The 18,439-nt window shown below is 46.7% G+C and overlaps 1 long non-coding RNA gene across 3 annotated transcripts in view; it reads right to left on the bottom strand.

Moving 5' to 3' along the window:
* Nucleotides 1-1,147: 1,147 nt before the first annotated feature.
* The window catches only part of LOC102547797 (uncharacterized), a 40,796-nt gene continuing 23,504 nt past the window's right edge, over nucleotides 1,148-18,439 (bottom strand). Inside the window, exons 2-5 of one of the 3 annotated variants that reach the window (XR_010052716.1) lie at nucleotides 16,814-16,917; nucleotides 13,097-13,178; nucleotides 6,601-6,671; nucleotides 1,148-4,067 (exon numbers count right to left, since the gene is read on the bottom strand). This is a non-coding gene — a long non-coding RNA (uncharacterized LOC102547797). Of the gene's footprint in view, nucleotides 4,068-6,600; nucleotides 6,672-12,909; nucleotides 13,179-16,813; nucleotides 16,918-18,439 lie in introns of those variants that run through there. The other 2 variants (XR_593102.4, XR_010052717.1) reach the window with 2 other exon arrangements.

Below are 18,439 nucleotides of genomic sequence, written 5' to 3'. Positions count from 1 at the left end.
TAGAACAATAACTAAGACAGCATTTGACAAGACACTGGGCCCCTTTGACAGTGCCATTACACAGATTTGATTCATTTTATTGAGAATACATACTGACATTTCCTCTCCCAGGCTGTGTGTGAAAGTAACCATGGCAGAAGTTCAGTTAGCAAAAGGGGTATTGGGTTCCATTCAGCTCAGCAAGTGTGTCAAGCTGCAATGTTACACATCTGAGTTATTAAGCAATTTGCAGGTTAGGTCTTTGGGAGATTTTTTTCATTTTAGCTCATCGCCTTGTTTACAGAGTATCCTGCTATCCTAGTGTGCCTGAGACTAAGGGGTGTGCTAGGACATGGAACCTTTAACACCCAAACTGACAAAACAAAGCACATTAGTGTAAGCATATTCCTTATTAGTCACAAGACTCCACTTTGCAGAAAGCCCTCTTTCCTGTTGGATGTGGTCTTGGTGAGTATTCTCAGGTCTGAAACAGAACAGCCAGCATTGTTTTCCTTCATTGGTGCCTCACCCCAGACCCTAAGCTGGAGGTCCATTAACTCCTCCTATCTGGAAGTTTGGACATACTTGGGTTTCTGTTGTTTTTTCAGCTTTTCTTTTAACACTGGGGAGTTCTTCTCATGGGTTCCAATAAACTCCCTTCTGGTTTATATCAACAGATTCTCTTGCTTGCTACAGTCTGTCTCTCCATTCTGTATAGCAGCAAAAACTTTCTCTGTGAACAATCCAGAATCTGCCACATACCTTTTCTCCTCCTCCTCTTCCTCCTCCTCCTCTTCCTCCTCCCTCTCCTCCTCCTCCTTCTAATAGAAAATAGATTCTTTGCCAGGCAGTGTTGGCACACACCTTTAGTCCCAGCATTCAGTAGGCAGAGGCAATAAGATCTATGTGAGTCCAAGACCAGCCTGGTCTACAGAACTAGTTTTAGGACAACTGAAGTTACACAGAACAGCCCTCTTTCAGAAGAAAGAGAGAGGGAGAGAATGAGAGAGGGAGGGAGAGAGAGAGAGAGAGAGAGAGAGAGAGAGAGAGAGAGAGAGAGAGATTCTTCTCTCATACAATACATCCCAACCAAAGTTTCCTCTCTCTCTCTCTCTCTCTCTCTCTCTCTCTCTCTCTCTCTCTCTCTCTCCTCCTCCTCCTCCTCCAAGCTCCCCCCAAACCTCCCCTCTCCCCCAGATCCTCTTCAGAAGAGAGCAGGTCTCCAAGAGACAACAGCCAGACAGGACAGGACAAGATACAATAAGACAAGGTCAAAGCCTTCCTATCGAGGCTGACAAGGCAACCCAATAGGAGGAAGAGTCTCAAGAGCAGGCAAAGGAGTGAGAGATTTGCTTACTCCCACTGTTCTGAATCTCCCAAGAACAAAAAGCTAACATACATTCAGATACCCATGTCTGGTGCAGATCTATGCAGCTAACAGCCATACAAATATGTAGATACCCATGTCTGGTGTCGATATATGCAGGTCTCGTGCTTGTAGCTTCTGTCTCTGTGAGCCTGTGTGAGTCCTGCTTAATTGATACAGTAGGCCACGTTCTCCCAGTGTCCCATCCTCGCTGACTCTTTCCTCCCCTTCTCCATGGGGTTCTCTAATCTAGGGAAGGCACCCTGTGGAGACCTCCAATTTAGACTCTCCACATAATGTCTGGTTGTGGGTCTCTGCTCCCATCTGCTGCCAGAGGAGGCCTCTCTTACGATGACCAGACAAAGCACTGATCTATGAGTATAGCAGAATGTCATTAAGAATCATTGCACCGCATTGATTTTTTTTTTTTTTTGCCAGTCATGTTTTGTTCTACCTTGGTATTGGGTTATACAGTCTCAGTCTCTGGATCCTGGTCATCAAGGCAATGTAGGGCATGGGCTCCCTCTTGTGGGGTAGACCTCAAGTTGAACCAGGCATTGGTTGGCCACTCCCAGATACTCTGAGTCACCATTGCCCTAGCACATCTTTCAGGCAGGACAGATCATAGGTGGAGAGTTTTGTGGCTGTGGTGATCCTTCTATAGCCTGCAGAGTTCCTTCTCGTGCCCAAGAGACTAGAATGTAGGGATGAAAGCTCCAAGCCCTCGCCAGCTAGACCTTTCCATGTTCAAGAGCTGAATGGAAGTTGTCCTAGGCAATGGGGCCCTGCTGGCAGTCTTCAGAGGGTGACCTCCTGTCCTAGCATCAGCCTGGGATGTTTAGGGATCTCCTCGAGACTTCCTCAGCCAACAACTCAACCCAGCATAACCCCTCCCACCACTGGAGGTCTTGCCCGGCTACTTACGCTGGCCAGTTCAGACTCCATATCCTCTATTGCTAGGAGTCCTCACTGGGGTCACCCTCATAGACTTCAGGGAGTTTCCACTATACTGGGTTTCCACACCACTCCCCCAATACCCCTGCACACACTTCAGCTGTCTCTTTGCATTCTCTCCTTTAATCCCTTCTCCTCAACCTGATCCTTCCACTCCCACCTCCACCAACACCGCGTCCACCCCCAGAATCTATTCTATTTCCTCTTCTCAGGAAGATCCCCCTATAGCCCTCCTTTTTACCTAACCTTTCTGGGTTTGTGGGTTATAGCTTGATCATCATTACTTAACAGCTAATACCCACTTATAAGCGAATACATAACGTACTTGTCTTTCTGGGTCTGAGTGGGTTACCTTAATCAGGAATGATTTTTTTTTCTAGTCGTATCTATTTGCCTGTAATTCCATGATTTCTTTTTTTAAACCACCGAGTAAGACTCCATTGTGTAAATGTACCACATCTTGTCTATCCACTCTTCTGTTGTGGGGCGTCTAGGTTGTTTCCAGTTACTGGTTGTTATGAATAAAGCCACAATTAACATAGTTGTTATCCTTGTTTTATAACGGAGCATCCTTCACATATATGCCCAAGAGTGCACACCTCACTTCTAAAATTTTTTTTTTGTTGTTGTTGTTGATCTTTTTGGTTTTTGAGATAGGGTTTCATGTCACCCAGGCTGGCCTCAAAGTTACCATGTAGCCAAGAAGGACCTTGGGTTACACAGATGCTGGGCTGAGATTAGAAGTTTACACCACCATACCCATTTATGTGGTACTGGGAATTGAACCCAGGGCCTCATGCACGCCAGGCAAACACTCTAAAACTGGATTACATGTGCAAACCCATTTAAAGCATTTTATCTTCTTTTTTTCTGCGTTTAGCCCTCAGACTCTCTTCCTATCTCATGGGCCATTGTAGCCAGGCTGTTCTCACCCAAGAAAAAGAGACCAGTATGAGAACTCTTTATGAATCTGAAGTTTTGATTGAAGCACACAGACCCAGCCAGGGGCATGACCAGAAGTCTAAAGACGCTGCCCCAAGCTGAGTGAGCAGGGGGTTTATAAAGGTAAAAATCAACACATTTGGTGCTTCACATTGACAGTAACTTACAAGGCTGTTACCAACCATGACAGAATATGGAAATTTTTAATAAGAACAGGGCACAGTTGTGTCACCGTGGTATTTCTATTTGCTCAAGGGGAGCAGAAAGCCTTGCAATCATAGAAGCAGAACAAAGGCAGGTGAGTTATGATTCCTATAAAGTACGATGTGTACCTGCTGGTCAGCCTGCAGTTAGGTGAGGACTTAGTATATATATTCTTTAGCATATATGTATATAAATGTATATGTATATGCATATGATTTTTCACTATTCATGCGAAGCCTCAAGTCTCACAACTCCTCCACAGACCTGACACAGTCCATTCAGTTGCTCAGCATAGCTTTACCCGCTCCAGAGCTTTGTGCTAACCGCTTAAAGCTAGAGCAAGTGCTGCCCGTGAAGCGCCTAGATCTTTCAAATTTTATAAATACTCTGAGATACAGACTGATCCCTTTGGGATTAATCCAATTTAGTTGCTGTCTCTCTCCGTGGTGGGATAGACAGGAGTATTTCAGATGCAGGCAGTCAAGGTCAGCTGGTCCCCGGCATCTCGTGCCTTTCTCGTTGGCAGCTTCCGTAATGGTGTGAGCGGCCAAGCATCAAGGCGGGAGGTAGGAGCCTGTCTGGACCCATTAGACATTGAAGTGGCAGCCTTTTCTTTGGATCCCTTTAGGTGTGAAGACACAATGACAGTAGAAGTTATTCTGCTGACTTTCTCTCAATCTGTTCCCCCAGGATCTCATGCCTGCTGACCAGCAGGACCAGATGGCACCGTGTACTAGAACATCTCATGGTGCCTGCCTTCGCTTCCTAAGAGATACCTCCTCATCTTCGGAGTGGCATGTCTGTAGATCCCTTCCAGTTGTTTGTGTAATCTTTTTTCTCCCTCTAACTCTGCTGAAGGCACTTGACCCAGCCTGGCTTATGTTGCATCCCCAGAGATGAGAGCTCATTTTGTTGTCCAGAAGGTGCTAGGATGAGGGGAAGGGCAACCGAGAGACAGTGAAGGACCGGGAAGGAGTCAGCTTGCTTCGTATTCACAGATGTCTACCTTCATCCCCTTTCTCAGACATTGCCATCTGCAACCCATGTGCCCTGAGAACTTCTCGACTGCCCGCAAAAGACTCGGTGTCCAAGACTTTGGACTTGACTTTGAATTCCAGGTCCCTGACTCATTCATTGGAGCATATTATATAACCTGTCTAGGCACCATCTGAAAATGGAGCTAATAATAGTCTAGCATCTCAGAGACGTGAAGAGATTAGCTGAGACTGTGATTGTCCAGTGTGTGGTGTGCAATGTCTGAAATCAGGAGAAATATTGTCTCTGTGTGTGTCTGTCTGTCTCTGTCTCTCTCCCTCTCTCCCTCCTTTCTTCCCCCCTTTCTGTATGTATCAGTCTATCTGCCTCTGTTTCTCTGTCTGATTATCTCTCAGTATCTGCCTATCTATCTATCTATCTATCTATCTATCTATCTATCTATCTATCTATCTATCTACCTACCTATCTATCTCTGAGACAGGGGCTCACTTGGTAGCCAGGTTGACCTAGAACTCCACTATATAGATCAGGCTGGCTTCAAACTCCCACAGTTCCTCTTGCCTCTGCCTCCTGAGTGCTAGAATTAAAGGGAAGCACCATCATGCCCAGTCCAAAACATTCTCTTTTATCTTGTATATTTTGTATTTTCTGAGTCATATGTGAATTAGACCCTATTAGCGGAGCTACTATTACTTTTATACATGAATTTATGAATATATTCATGGGGGTATAGAAAGATTCCAGATTGCCTTAAATCCATCCTTCCCTAGTGAGACAGGCAGGGCAAATATTATATATAGTTCTTACCACATTGATGACAAGCTGAGGAGGACAGAGGAAGGCTCAAGTCCATATAGTCTAGACTATAATCCTTGGGTCATCTCTCCTATGACACCTGACTCTATTATACCCAGTCCCTTTGTTCTGTACATTTTAAAACATGAGCTACTGGGCCAGCAAGATGTCTCAGCAGGTAAAAGCACTAACCACTGGGCATGACAACCTTTGACCCATCCTTTGACCTCCACATCATGCATATTATGGAATTGCCCCTGCTACTGCCCCACCATAAATAGTTAAAAATGCAATTTTGAAGATGTGAAGCCGGGGTGGATGGCTCAGCAGTGAAGAGTACCAGCTGCTCTTAGATCTATTCTGGAGAATCCAGGTTCTATTCACAGCACCCATATGGTGGCTCACGACTGTTGGTAACCTTAGTTCCAGGAGATTTGACACCCTCTTCTGGCCCCCATGAGCACCAGGCATGCATGTGGTCTCCAGACATACACGCAGGCAAAATACCCATACATATAAAATAATAAAACAATACCCGTCTAAAATCTGAAAATGAGCTACTGCGTAGCCAAGCCCTCTTCTTGTCTTTTCGAGTGTGTGAGTGTGTGAGTGTGTGTGTGTGCACGTGCACGCACGCACACATATGTATTTCTGCATTCTCTACAGATTATGGTTTTCCCACTTTAGTATCTGGTGTGCATTTCTCTGTATTGAAATAGACAACACCCATGCCTTTAAATAACTACAGACCCTTCAAAATCTTAATATATAACCTAGTCAGCTTAGCTAGTCCCCCAATATTAGGTTTACAGTTTTGTCCTGTTCTAAAACAATACTTCGGTCATTCACTTTTGTCTTGGGACTGAGCAAACACACTGATTTGCAGTAACTTGTTTCCTGAGCCTTCTCTGACCCCACTGGCCGGCAGCCTTTGGGAGATTGTCTTTCTAGGCACTTCGACTCTGTCAGTGTTGTTTCCAATCAGCTGATCAGTTCAATTAGGCCTCATCGAGTGCCCGAGTGCAGAACTGTGTGTGCTGCTGCTTCGAGGTCCAGAAGCATAAACTGTGTCCCTGACCCCCAAGGAGCTTGTGTGTAACCAAGGAGACCTTTCCTCTGTGTTTGCATCCAGCAAATGAGGTCATCCAGATGGGTCTGGTCATGAGGACTGTGATAAAAGCAAGAACTCTACATAGGTTTGTCATCTGTCCTCCTGCCTGTCCTGGGCTTGGCTTTCACTTGTCAAAAAGCTGCTAAAAATGGAGTGGAGAGGAGAAACTCTCGAGTGGTATGGAGCCTCCTCTCCTTCACCTTAACATTAGACCCTTGAGGTTATGTGAACTAAAAATAGTATAGGCACGCACCTGTAAACCAGCATCCAGGCAACTCAGGAGAAGCATCCCAAGTTTAAGGCCAGCCTGCTACATGGTGACTCCTGTTTCAAAACCAAAAACCAGCCGAACAAAATTAACAAGGGGAATTCAGATCTTTTGGAGAGCTCCCCCCACAGATACATCAAGCTAGGCAGCTGCTCACACACCAAACTCTTTTCACAAGTAAGGAAATCAGCTTTGAAAGGAGGAGGAGGAGGAGGAGGAGGAGGAGGAGGAGGAGGAGGAGGAGGAGGAGGAGGAGGAGGAGGAGGAGGAGGAGGAGGAGGAGGAGGAGGAGGAGGAGGAAGCAGCAACCAGGCACTTTTAATCCCAGCACTCAGGAGAGAGAGATAAGTGGATCTCTGAGTTTGAGGCCAGCCTCCTCTACAGAGTAAGCACCAGAACAATCACGGACACACAGAAAAACCCTGTCCCAAGCAAACAAAACAAAACAAAAAAACAGCAACAGCAACAAACAAACAAACAAACAAACAAACAAAAACCTTTTAGAAATATAAAATGCCAGGAACTTCCCTGTCTCTCTTGCCTGTTCATGAAACGGAAAGAACAATCTATTGGTCCATCTAGCTGATAGAGCAAAACGCCCGAGGTTGGGAAACACACAAGTAAAGAAGATTCTTTGGCTCCAAGCTCTGCTGGCTCATGAGTCCACACAGCACGACGCTGGTGCTCTACAGAATGACCGAGAAGTAGGGATGAGGCCAGCGGTGTGCATCTCCTTGTAGACTTGGAGTACCTCACTCTCCTGAGAATGAACTTCCTTCAAGATCAACATCGTGCCATTTCCTGTGTCCCACATTACAGTGCACCAGGTCCCCCATTCCAGAGGAGTCTTCTCAACACTGACCAAGATTGAGTCAAAAGATCAAAACCTTAAACCAGCTGAGATGGTGCACTCGTGGAATCCCGGAGTTTAACAAGAGGGAGCTCGAGGGTTTAAGGATGACCTGGATAACAGCAAGACCATATTTCAAGCAAACAAACAAAAATAAATAAAAACCCTAATCTTAGAAAGGAAAGAGAAGATTAGGGAGATGGCTCAGAAGGTAAAGCTCCTGTACTGACAGCATGAGGCCCTGAGTTAGATTTAGCCCATGTAAAACTGGACATAGTAGCAGGAGTCAGGAACTTCAGCATTCCTACAGTGAGATGGGTTTTGGGGAGACAGGAGAATCTCTAGAAGATACCAGGTTAGCTAGTGTGGTGTACATAGTGGCAAACAATAAGAAACGCCTTCTCAAGCAAGGTGGAAGAAGAGAACCGACCCCTGAGGCTGTCCTATGACCTCCACACATGCTCTATGGCACAGTTTATGCCTTTACACATTTGAACACACACACATACACACACACACACACACACACACACACACACACACTCAGATTAAGATCTAAGATCGGGCTGGAGAGATGGCTCAGTGGTTAAGAGCACTGACTGCTCTTCCAGAGGTCCTGAGTTCAATTTCCAGCAACCACACGGTGGCTCACAACCATCTGTAATAAGACTTAGTGTCCTCTTCTGGCCTGCAGGCAAACATGCAGGCAGCATACTGTATACATAATAAATAAACAAATCTAAAAAAAAAGAAAGAAAAGATATAGCAAAACATTTCTCAAATGATGCACAAAAGAAGGCTGGAGACTACAGCTCATCAGTTACTACATACTGAGCACCCAGCACAGCACAGGTCTAGCACATAGTAGGAGCTCAAAAAACATTTGTTGGCTGAACCAGAGAACCAGCAGGTGTCCTGATGGGTCCACAAGGGACAGTGTTCCCCACAGCACTTGCTTGGACCTGGGGTCACCCAGCTCCTCCTCTCCAGAGACTCTGCACCGTGGTCCTGACATCCTGCATCTGTCATAACAAGTGTCTCTTTCAGGGGAGTGAAAACCTGAAGCTAAAAGTTCGCCCCAGGACAGGGAAGGAGAGGCAAGAGCTGTCCTCAGCCAGACTCTCGTGTTTCACGGAGTGCAGGAATCACTACCACAACTCATCGGCTGGCTCACCCTTCATTTCCCGATCCTGGTTGATGAGGCAAGGGACAGCAGGCCCCAGAGGTCACCGACTGAGTACACTTTGGTCAGTCGAGAAGGATGCTAATACGAATGTGGCCAGGCTCGTACCTTGTGCCACCAGGGTCTTCAGCATCCTGTTGTCTTTTAGCCACTCTGGTCCTCCTGGGCTTTTAGTAACTGCAGTGGGCTCCCCACTCTGGCCAGAGAGTTGTTGGTTTGTTTTTTTTTAAGTTGCGTGCATAGTATGTATGTGTGTGTACATGTACAAGTGTTCAGGTGTTTGTGCCTGTGCATACTCGTGTAAAGGCTAGAGATCAGTGGCAGTGCCTTCCACTGTTACTTCCCACCCATTTCCTGTTTTATTTTATGTGTATAAGCATTTGCCTGTATGTATGTGTGCACACAGAGCCCTCGGAGGTCGGAACTGGAGTTACAGAAGGTTGTAAGTCACCACGTGAATTTTGGGAACTGAACCTGGGACCCCTGCAAAAGCAGCTCATGATGGTAACCCCTGAGACCTCTCCAGCTCTTCTGCCTCAGTGTTTGAGGCAAGGCCTCTAACTGGACCTGGAGCTCACTGATTGGTTAGGGTGGTGGATCAAAAAGCCCAGAGGATTCTTTGCCTCCGTTTCTCAGTACTGGGGTTACAGACACGTGCTGTCACACCTAGCTTTTACATGGGTGCTGGGCTCCAAGTTCTGGTCCTCAGGCTTGAGCAACAAACACCATGTACACTGAGCCATCTCCTCGGTCCCTAGGGAGCCCAGCCAAATATAAGAAGGCAATAATCAATTGTATCTACATTACGTTCCCATCCCATTGCTGGGAACTGTGCCTCACCAAAGCCAGTGCTGAATTAACATTTGCTGGATGAAAAAAAAAAGAACCCCTCGGCAGTATTATGATAGCTGATGAATGATAGTTATTACAAGTAATTATCATAAATAAGTGGTTATTTGTGATTTTTAAAGGAAACAGTAATTTCTATAGCTTTTCAAGATTAATAAACACATTGTCCTATCATATCCATTTCTTTTTTTTTTCTTTTTTTCGGAGCTGGGGACCCAACCCAGGGCCTTGTGCTTGCTAGGCAAGCGCCCTACCACTGAGCTAAATTCCCAACCCCTCATATCCATTTCTTAGTCACTCATTAGGTTATTCCTTCCACCCTGCTTTTGGGAGAAACCAGAATTAGATAACTTTGCCAGGCATGGGAGGCAGAGGCAGGTGGATCGCTGAGTTTGAAGCCAGCCTAAACTACAGAGGAATTCCAGGACAGCCAGGACTGCACAGAGAAACTTGCGCTCCCCCAAAAGATAACCTCAGAACACACACCTCAAAACTACTACCTGATTGTGGGAGTATCAGCCATGGTGGTCTGTGACCAAGGCCAGTAGGAGGAAGTGGGATGCTAACCGTGAGCCAGAGTCTGGGAAAGCACACTGAGGCACAGGAAAGGGCAGAAGCTGAGGGGCAATGGTGTGTAGGAAGGGTGAGGACAGGGTGGACAGGATGCAACACAACAGGCTCTGTAGCAGACCCCTGGTGTGGCCAGAGAAGCAACAGAAAGGCCAGCAGTGTCCACTGTGCTTGGTACCACTGACCTGGCCTTGGAGGCTTCATCTCTGAGATACTGTACCCAGCCCCTTCTTTGTCCTCCCAGGAGGCTTCCCTTAGTCACACAAAACTATGCCTTTTCACACACCAAGAGAGCCCTGTACTGATGAGCTAGGACCCGCATCCCTTTCTTATCAGGCCTGTTTAATGATTTGCTTTCTCTATTTCTCCTTCTCTCAGTTTGAGGGTCTCTCTGGTAAGGTGGACTGTGGCTGTGCAACCTATTCCCTGCTGCCTGATGCAGTGCCTGGGTCAAGACAAGTGCCATGTTAGAGTGAACTGGCAGGCATTTGGAGCTCTGTACCCTGGGGAAGTCTGGGCTGCCAAGAGGCGTGAGAACAAAGGCTCTGGAGGCCTTGGTGAGAGGAGGAGGGGTCAGAAGGTGGAAACAGAAAGATAAAGGATGCTGTGAATTTAGTGCCTCACGAAGGAAGGAAGGATTACAGGTGCCATTCTTTTTTTTTTTTCTTTTTTTCAGAGCTGGGGACTGAACCCAGGGCCTTGCGCTTGCTAGGCAAGCACTCTACCACTGAGCCAAATCCCCAACACCTGCAGGTGCCATTCTTAGAAGGAAGGAAAGGATGATGTTTTCAAGGGGGCCATGTTTACCAAATGCTGGGGAAGGACCACAGAGTGCGCAGAGCCTCAGGTGGGTCCCCATCCGCTGCCCACACACTGTATGCCAAACATTGTTCTAAGTGCTTTGCCAAGTTCGAAGCCATCCAATTTCCCCCAGTAACCTGCAGAGCATTTGAGTAGTACCCTGTGTATGTTGAAGATGAGGAGTTCAGAGGCTACATGCACACACCCCTTTGCCCTGTGCCTGGGAAATGCAGCTGTGAGCGACAGAGCTAGGCTTTAGACCCTAGCAACATCATTCTAGAGTCTAAGGTCTTATTTCACCTGGTGCTGTTCTCCAGCCAGACTTTGCCTGATGGTGTGTACAGTGTGTGTGTGTATACTGTGTGTGTGTACAGTGTGTGTGTGTATACTGTGTGTGTGTACAGTGTGTGTGTGTATACTGTGTGTGTGTACAGTGTGTGTGTGTATACTGTGTGTGTACAGTGTGTGTGTATACTGTGTGTGTGTACAGTGTGTGTGTATACTGTGTGTGTGTGTACAGTGTGTGTGTATACTGTGTGTGTGTACAGTGTGTGTGTGTATACTGTGTGTGTGTACAGTGTGTGTGTGTATACTGTGTGTGTGTACAGTGTGTGTGTGTATACTGTGTGTGTGTGTACAGTGTGTGTGTGTGTATACTGTGTGTGTGTACAGTGTGTGTGTGTGTATACTGTGTGTGTGTAGAGTGTGTGTGTGTGTATACTGTGTGTGTGTACAGTGTGTGTGTGTATACTGTGTGTGTGTACAGTGTGTGTGTGTGTATACTGTGTGTGTATACTGTGTGTGTGTACAGTGTGTGTGTGTATACTGTGTGTGTGTACAGTGTGTGTGTGTATACTGTGTGTGTGTACAGTGTGTGTGTATACTGTGTGTGTGTACAGTGTGTGTGTGTGTATACTGTGTGTGTGTACAGTGTGTGTGTGTATACTGTGTGTGTGTGTGTACAGTGTGTGTGTGTATACTGTGTGTGTGTGTGTACAGTGTGTGTGTGTATACTGTGTGTGTGTACAGTGTGTGTGTACAGTGTGTGTGTATACTGTGTGTGTGTACAGTGTGTGTGTGTATACTGTGTGTGTGTACAGTGTGTGTGTGTATACTGTGTGTGTGTACAGTGTGTGTGTGTATACTGTGTGTGTGTACAGTGTGTGTGTGTGTATACTGTGTGTATGTACAGTGTGTGTGTGTGTGTATGGTGTGTATGTGCCTGTATGTGTGTGTGCCTGTGTGTGTGCCGTGTGTGTGTGTGAGTGTGAGTGTGTATGGTGTGTGTGTGCCTTTATGTGGGTGTGCCTGTATGTGTGTGTGCCTGTGTGTGTGTGCCTGTGTGTGTGTGCATGTGTGAGTGTGTGTGAGTATGATGTATGTGTGCATGTGTGTGCATGTGTGTGTGTGCAGTATGAGTGTGTGTGTGTGTGTGAGTGTGTGTGCATGCATATATGAATGTAAAGGGAGGGAGAAAGGGAGGGGAAGATGCTAAGCAAGAGTTCTCATTAGGTTGCTTGCCCAGCCTTGACCTGGTCTCTGAAGTGTAGGCAGACACTGAGCTTTTAATCTTCCTTCTTCAGCCTCCCAAGTACCTGGGATGACAGTCCTGTGCCTCCTCTCCACTCCCAGTTTGGACACCTGTTTAAAGGCTTTCCTTAGAGAGTGGGACATACACACACGCACGCACACACGCACGCACGCACGCACGCATGCATGGCTAATGAGATAATCGAATTTCTCCAAAACACAGGCAGCCGATAAACTGCAAATCCAAGGTCTCCAGTTTCAGCCACTCCACTGCCTCTTGCGCCTTCCAGATGCTCAAGACTGAACTGTAGGCCCAGGTCACCTCTGTCTGTCACTCTCTGCAGCTTGGGAGCCTCCATAAGGACCAGCAGATGGCCATGTCCCATGCACACTTCTGACTCAGCAGCTAGCTCTTGGGCCCCCGGCTCTAAGCCTCTGACCTACCATGATGAAGACAGGGACGCCACCTTGACCTGGCCCAGGAGAAGGAACAACACAGAGCATCAGCGACTTTGGGAGGAAAAATAAGTACAGCTAGAATCTATTTATATGTCCCAGGTGGGGAGGACAGAGGCAGACAACAGAGGGAAGGCCATTCAAGGTCTCAGCAAGTCAGCATCCTGAGTATCTGAGTGGGCTGATGCAAGACGTCCAGATGGCCAGGACAGCAGCTTCAAGTAGACCCTGCGTCCATTTACCAGAGGATGTTGTTCCTGGTTCTGACCCATTCTTCTCTTTTGCTTCATCTCCAGGGCACAAGAGCTGACAGGTTCAGAAAGCCTGAAACAAAACAATGGGAACTTTTCACTGTTTCGTTTGTCTTTAGTTACTTGTTTGGGTTCCGTGTTTTTTGTTTGTTTGCTTGTTTGTTTGTTTGTTTGTTTGTTTGGGTTTTTTTGGCTTGTTGTTGTTGTTGTTGTTTTGAGGTAAGTCTCATTGTGTTGTTCAAGCTAGGGACAAGTGATGTTGCCATCTTGGCCTCCTGAGTGCTGGGACGACAGGCAGGCCGCCTCCTCTCACACAAAGAGATAGGTCGATATGTCAACCCACTCTCGACCCAGTGTAGCAGCACCAAGCGGATCCCCTTGGAGCAACCCAGGCAGGTGGATCTCTGGCTCACTCTCCAATCACTTCCATCACCAGATCATGACTTAAAGGACATCCGCTACCTTCTTCAGCCACCAGGTCCTCTTTTCTGGAAGTAATATGCCACAATGACTGCATTGTGCCTCAGTTTCCCCACGCGTGAGGCCTGAAGTTTCTTGTGTTTAGACTAAGGAAGCCCTGTCTGAGGTGATAACAGGAAGGGACAAATTACCATTTCAGAGCCTTGTGAAAACGAAGCAATCCAATCTTCAAAATAATCCCTTTGAGGTAAGCAGCACCTTAGTCCCAACTTAGAGTCAAGAAATGGAGCAGAGAAAAGTTTAAATGAAAAATAGGTGGGAATGTAGCTTGTAGGTGGGAATGATAGAGTGCTTGTTTAGCACACAGAAAGCTCTGGTACCAAATAAACTAGGTGTGGTGGGGCATGCTTGTGACCTCAGCACTTGGGAGACATAGCAAGATGAACAGAAGTTCAAGACTATCCTCATCCACATGGATAAGTCCAGGCCAGCCTCGGCTACCTGAGATGGGAAAGAAGGGAGGAAGGAGAAAAGAAAGAAGAGAAAGGACAAAAGACAAGGGGAGAGGAGGGAAGGGGAGGATAAGGGACAGGAGGAGAGGAGAATAGAGGAGAGGAGAGGAGAGGAAAGGAGAGGAGAGGAGAAAGGAGGGAAGGGAAAGGGAGAAGGTGGGAGGAAAGGGGAGAGGAGGACAGGACAGGACAGGACAGGACAGGACAGGACAGGAGAAGAGGATCTGTTCCCCACTTCTGCAGCTCCAAGGCTCTGAGAGAGCTGTTCCTGGAAAATATGAATCGTGTCCACTGCAGGTGGGATTGTGTTTATTTGATCTGGACTAGAACTAACTTCTCCTGAACTCTCTTGGCCTGATAGGTAACTAAGGTAATTCTGTGACCCAGTATTGGAGAGGAATGTGCAGCAGGGGCAAAGACCAAGTGCAGCCTCCTGTCCTCAGCAAACAGCACCTAAAGCCCTTCTGGTTGACATTCTTCTTGAAGCCAGGCTGCCATCTGACTACCCTGTCGTGACCATCCTGCAAGGCCTCCTGGACAGTCTTTCCCATTCTTGAGGAGCTCACAATGGCCCTGCCAATTCTTCTATTTGGAGATTAAATATTCCCCTTGCCTTGCACTCTCTCAGGTCACCACAGCGCTCCCTCTATTCCCAGCATATTCTAATGGATCTGTCAGGAGCCCTGACTCAGGATCCTTTTCCCACTCCTGGAGCAAACACATCAATGCCCCTGCTCAGGGGCCAGCATTCTTGTCATGGCGGGGGTGGGGGGTGGGGTGGGGTGGGGGGGCTCTGTTTGTCCTCAACCTGCTGTTCCCCAACTCTCCAGGCTTTTCCCAGAAATGAAACCTTTCTCACCAAAGTGTATTCTTGTGGTGACAGTAGAGGTTTCCAGATTCACCATGATTCTGCTCCCAGGCCCAGTTAATTAGCTGAGAGGTTGGCCCTCAATTTAACCTGGTCAACCTAATTCATTTTATGGAATTTGTGAACCCCTGTGCCTCTCAGTGTGGGACATGCTGGAATCCCAGAGCTTGGAAGCCTAAGGCAAGGGAAACTTTTTGAAACCAACCAAACAAGGTGTTGGAGAAACAGTTTAACAGTTAAGAATGGCGACTGCTCTTGTAGAAGGCCAGGGTTCAGTTCCCAGCATGCACATCGAGTGGCTCAAAAAACAGCTGTAACTCAAGCTCCAGGGGATCGGACGCCCTCTCATGGCCTCTGCAGGCACCTCTACTCACTAACATGTGCACACACATGTGCAAAAATGCACACACACACACACACACACACTTAAAAATGAAATAAATTAGGAGAGACAACTTGGTGGTTAGGAATACGTCTGGAGAACCTGAGTTCAGTTCTCAGCACCCAGGTCAGGAGTATTACAACCACTGCTTGTTAACTCCATCTCTAGAGAGATTCGATGTCCTCTTCTAACCTCGGGCACCCCCACACATGTACACACACAAATATATTTTTAAAAAATTAATGTAAAATCAAATTAATCTTTACAACAGACAAACTAGTCAAAATCTATGTCCAATTATGTGAATCAAAATAAAATAACAGATGCTTGAAAGTGAACCAATCTGGAAATGTTAGCGTCTCAGTGCACCAATTACAGCTGTGCAGTTCTCCTGAGGAGATTCAGGGACCCAAGACCTTGCCATTCTGAGGCTCCATCATCTTAAACCTTCCATTTCCAACTGCAGGGAAGAAGGTGGAGATGGGCAGACATGGAGAAGGCCCACTAATTCTGAGTAGCCTCTTTCTGAAAGGGATTCTGGCTGCTTTCTCCCATGCTCACCAGTCAGGTGTCAATCCCTAGTCTTCCTGAACTGCAGGGTAGGTTGAGGGAATCTCATCTTTCTATGTCTCAGGGCAGATGAGAAATTACAAAAATTAGTGAAAACTAGCAAGCTAGTAAGTAGAAGCTTGCCGTAGATACATGTATGCGGTGGGGGATGTGTGTGTTTGAGTTTTTATTTGGTTTTTGTGGTCACTTGCTTCTTTCGATGCATAGATAACTAGTCTTTATACAGAGAGGGCAGTCAGAAACAGCAGCCAGAGAGGCAGAGAAAGGTATTAGGGAGACTACTCCCAAGGAAGACCTGCTGTCTCTAGGGCATCTTCCCAAGGCCTCCTTGTGTTGAGCCAATTTTGTATCACATTTGGTCTGTCTAATACAGTGTCTTAATGTCATAATGCTACTAATTAATACAGACTAAACAGCTAGATCCCCATCTTCACATTAATTGCTATGAACTCAAACCTCCCTGCTAAGTACATGACCCTTCAAATGTGTAAATACTTCAAGACAGGGTTTCTCTGTGTAGCTGTGGCTGTCTCAGAAGGCTCTGTAGACCAAACTAGCCTCCAGCTCACACAGACCCGCCCACCTCTGCCTCCAGAGTACACGTGCCACAGCTGCCTGCCCGAATGTGAACATTCTGAGAGACTCCTTAAAGTGGTGATGTCAGGAGGCAAACATTTTCTAGGATGAGGTCATGATTACCATGGAACTCTGGTGCTGGGATTAACAGCTATAAAATAAAAGAGATCTGAGAGAGGACTCCTCCCCCTGGTACCAAGCAAAGACACAGTCAGAGGGTGGTTTTTGACTCAGGAAGTTGCCCCACCAGATAAGGAGCCTGCTAGTACCTTGAACAGCCCAGCTTCCCAGAATGTGAGAAATAAATTTCGATTGCATGTGTAAGCCACTCAGTCTGTGGTATTTTGTGTAGCAGCCTGAGGGGACTATGATAAACTCACTTCTCTAGTCCTTCTTGTCCAGATCAGTTAGCCGGATAGCGGGTGTTGTAGACTGTGTAGACGCTGTCCCACTGGTCAGCTCTGCTGCCACAGCCCAGAAGAGGCTGTGGAGACAAACGAACACGGCCGGGCTTCAGTAGGACTTCATGTAGTAACAGGCAGAAGGGGCTGACCAGGTTTAATGTATGCAAGGTCTGTGTTTAAAACCCAAACCCAAAGCAAAGCAAAGTAAAAAAAAGCAAGTGAAATCAGGCAGAGACTAGATCTGGCACACATGCTGTGGCTTGCAACTATCAGTCCAAGAGCTCTTTTTGGGTCTGAGTTTGGATCCTCATTTCTCAGTAATTAAATATACTCTTGCTAGCTTCAGCCCATCTTTCAACGTGGCGACATTTTTGCTTGATTGGTTTTTGTTGCTGTTTGTTTGTAGTTCTGCCTGTCCCCGAACTCAGTATGTATTGTAGACCAGGCTGGCCTCAAACTCACAAAGCTCTGCCTCTCAGTGATGTATTTTAAATCCTGACTTTGATCACTTGGAATAGCATCTGAGTTGTATGCTTATTAATTGAATTTTTATAGCCTTTCTTTCTTCCTTCCTTTCTTTCTTTCTTCCTTCCTTCCTCTCTCTCTCTCTCTCTCTCTCTCTCTCTCTCTCTCTCTCTTTCTTTCTTTCTTCCTGAGATAGGGTCTTGCTATGTATCCCAGGCTAGCCCCCCAGCTCATGCTGTATCACCATACCCAGAAGATTCTGTGTCTTAAAGGTACACAGACCCGGGGCTGGGGATTTAGCTCAGTGGTAGAGCGCTTACCTAGGAAGCGCAAGGCCCTGGGTTCGGTCCCCAGCTCCGAAAAAAGAACCAAAAAAAAAAAAAAAAGGTACACAGACCCCTGAAGATGTGACAAGAGGTGACCCACTCTACGCCTCCTGAGAGAGGTCACACTAGTAAGTAGCCAGGACAGCAGTGGATGTGGTGCTTGGCAAGACGCCCCTCTAAGTGGCCTGGAGCACACAGCCTCTGTTGGCTTGGTCCTTAACTCTCTGGTGTCAGTGTCATAGAGAATGCTTGGTTTAGAGGTGGGACAGAGGTACAGTGGAGGCTGTTGGCTGTCACGAGAGTTTCCTTGTTCAACGTGAGCCTGTGGTCCAGCTATTTTACAGTTAACTCCAGCAATCTCTGGGGTATGCGTGTCAGGATGTAGGGGCTCTGAGTTTAGACTCAGAGAATCCTACTTTTAGGCCTGGGTCTTAGCAGTTAGTAAGCTCAGGGTCCCCCCATTTTACAAACTGGAAAAAGAGAAGCCCAAGAAAGCATCTGTGGAAGAGCTAGGCTGAAACTTGAATTCTGCCTTTTCTCCTCCACATCTTCCCAGAGAAAGACCATCCACGTCATAAAGCCCCAGGAGCCACTCACCTCATCAGAACCACCCAGCTTGTCCTTAAAGGGAACCAAAGAGGTAACATTTTTGCTTTACTGAATATTTGGCTCTTGGAAATCCATGTTGCAATTTAATTCCCGATATAACAATACTAAAAGATAGGACCTATAAGGTGGTTCGGCCACGAGGGCTCCTCTAATGTGGACGGATTTCAAAGGCTTTTAAGATTTCAGAGCAAATTCCTTTTTA

This window comes from Rattus norvegicus, chromosome 6 (assembly GCF_036323735.1).
Source record: "Rattus norvegicus strain BN/NHsdMcwi chromosome 6, GRCr8, whole genome shotgun sequence".
In the NCBI taxonomy this organism is placed as follows: domain Eukaryota; kingdom Metazoa; phylum Chordata; class Mammalia; order Rodentia; family Muridae; genus Rattus; species Rattus norvegicus.
The sequence above is the reverse complement of the archived record's forward strand: the minus strand, read 5'-3'. Positions and strand labels throughout refer to the sequence as shown.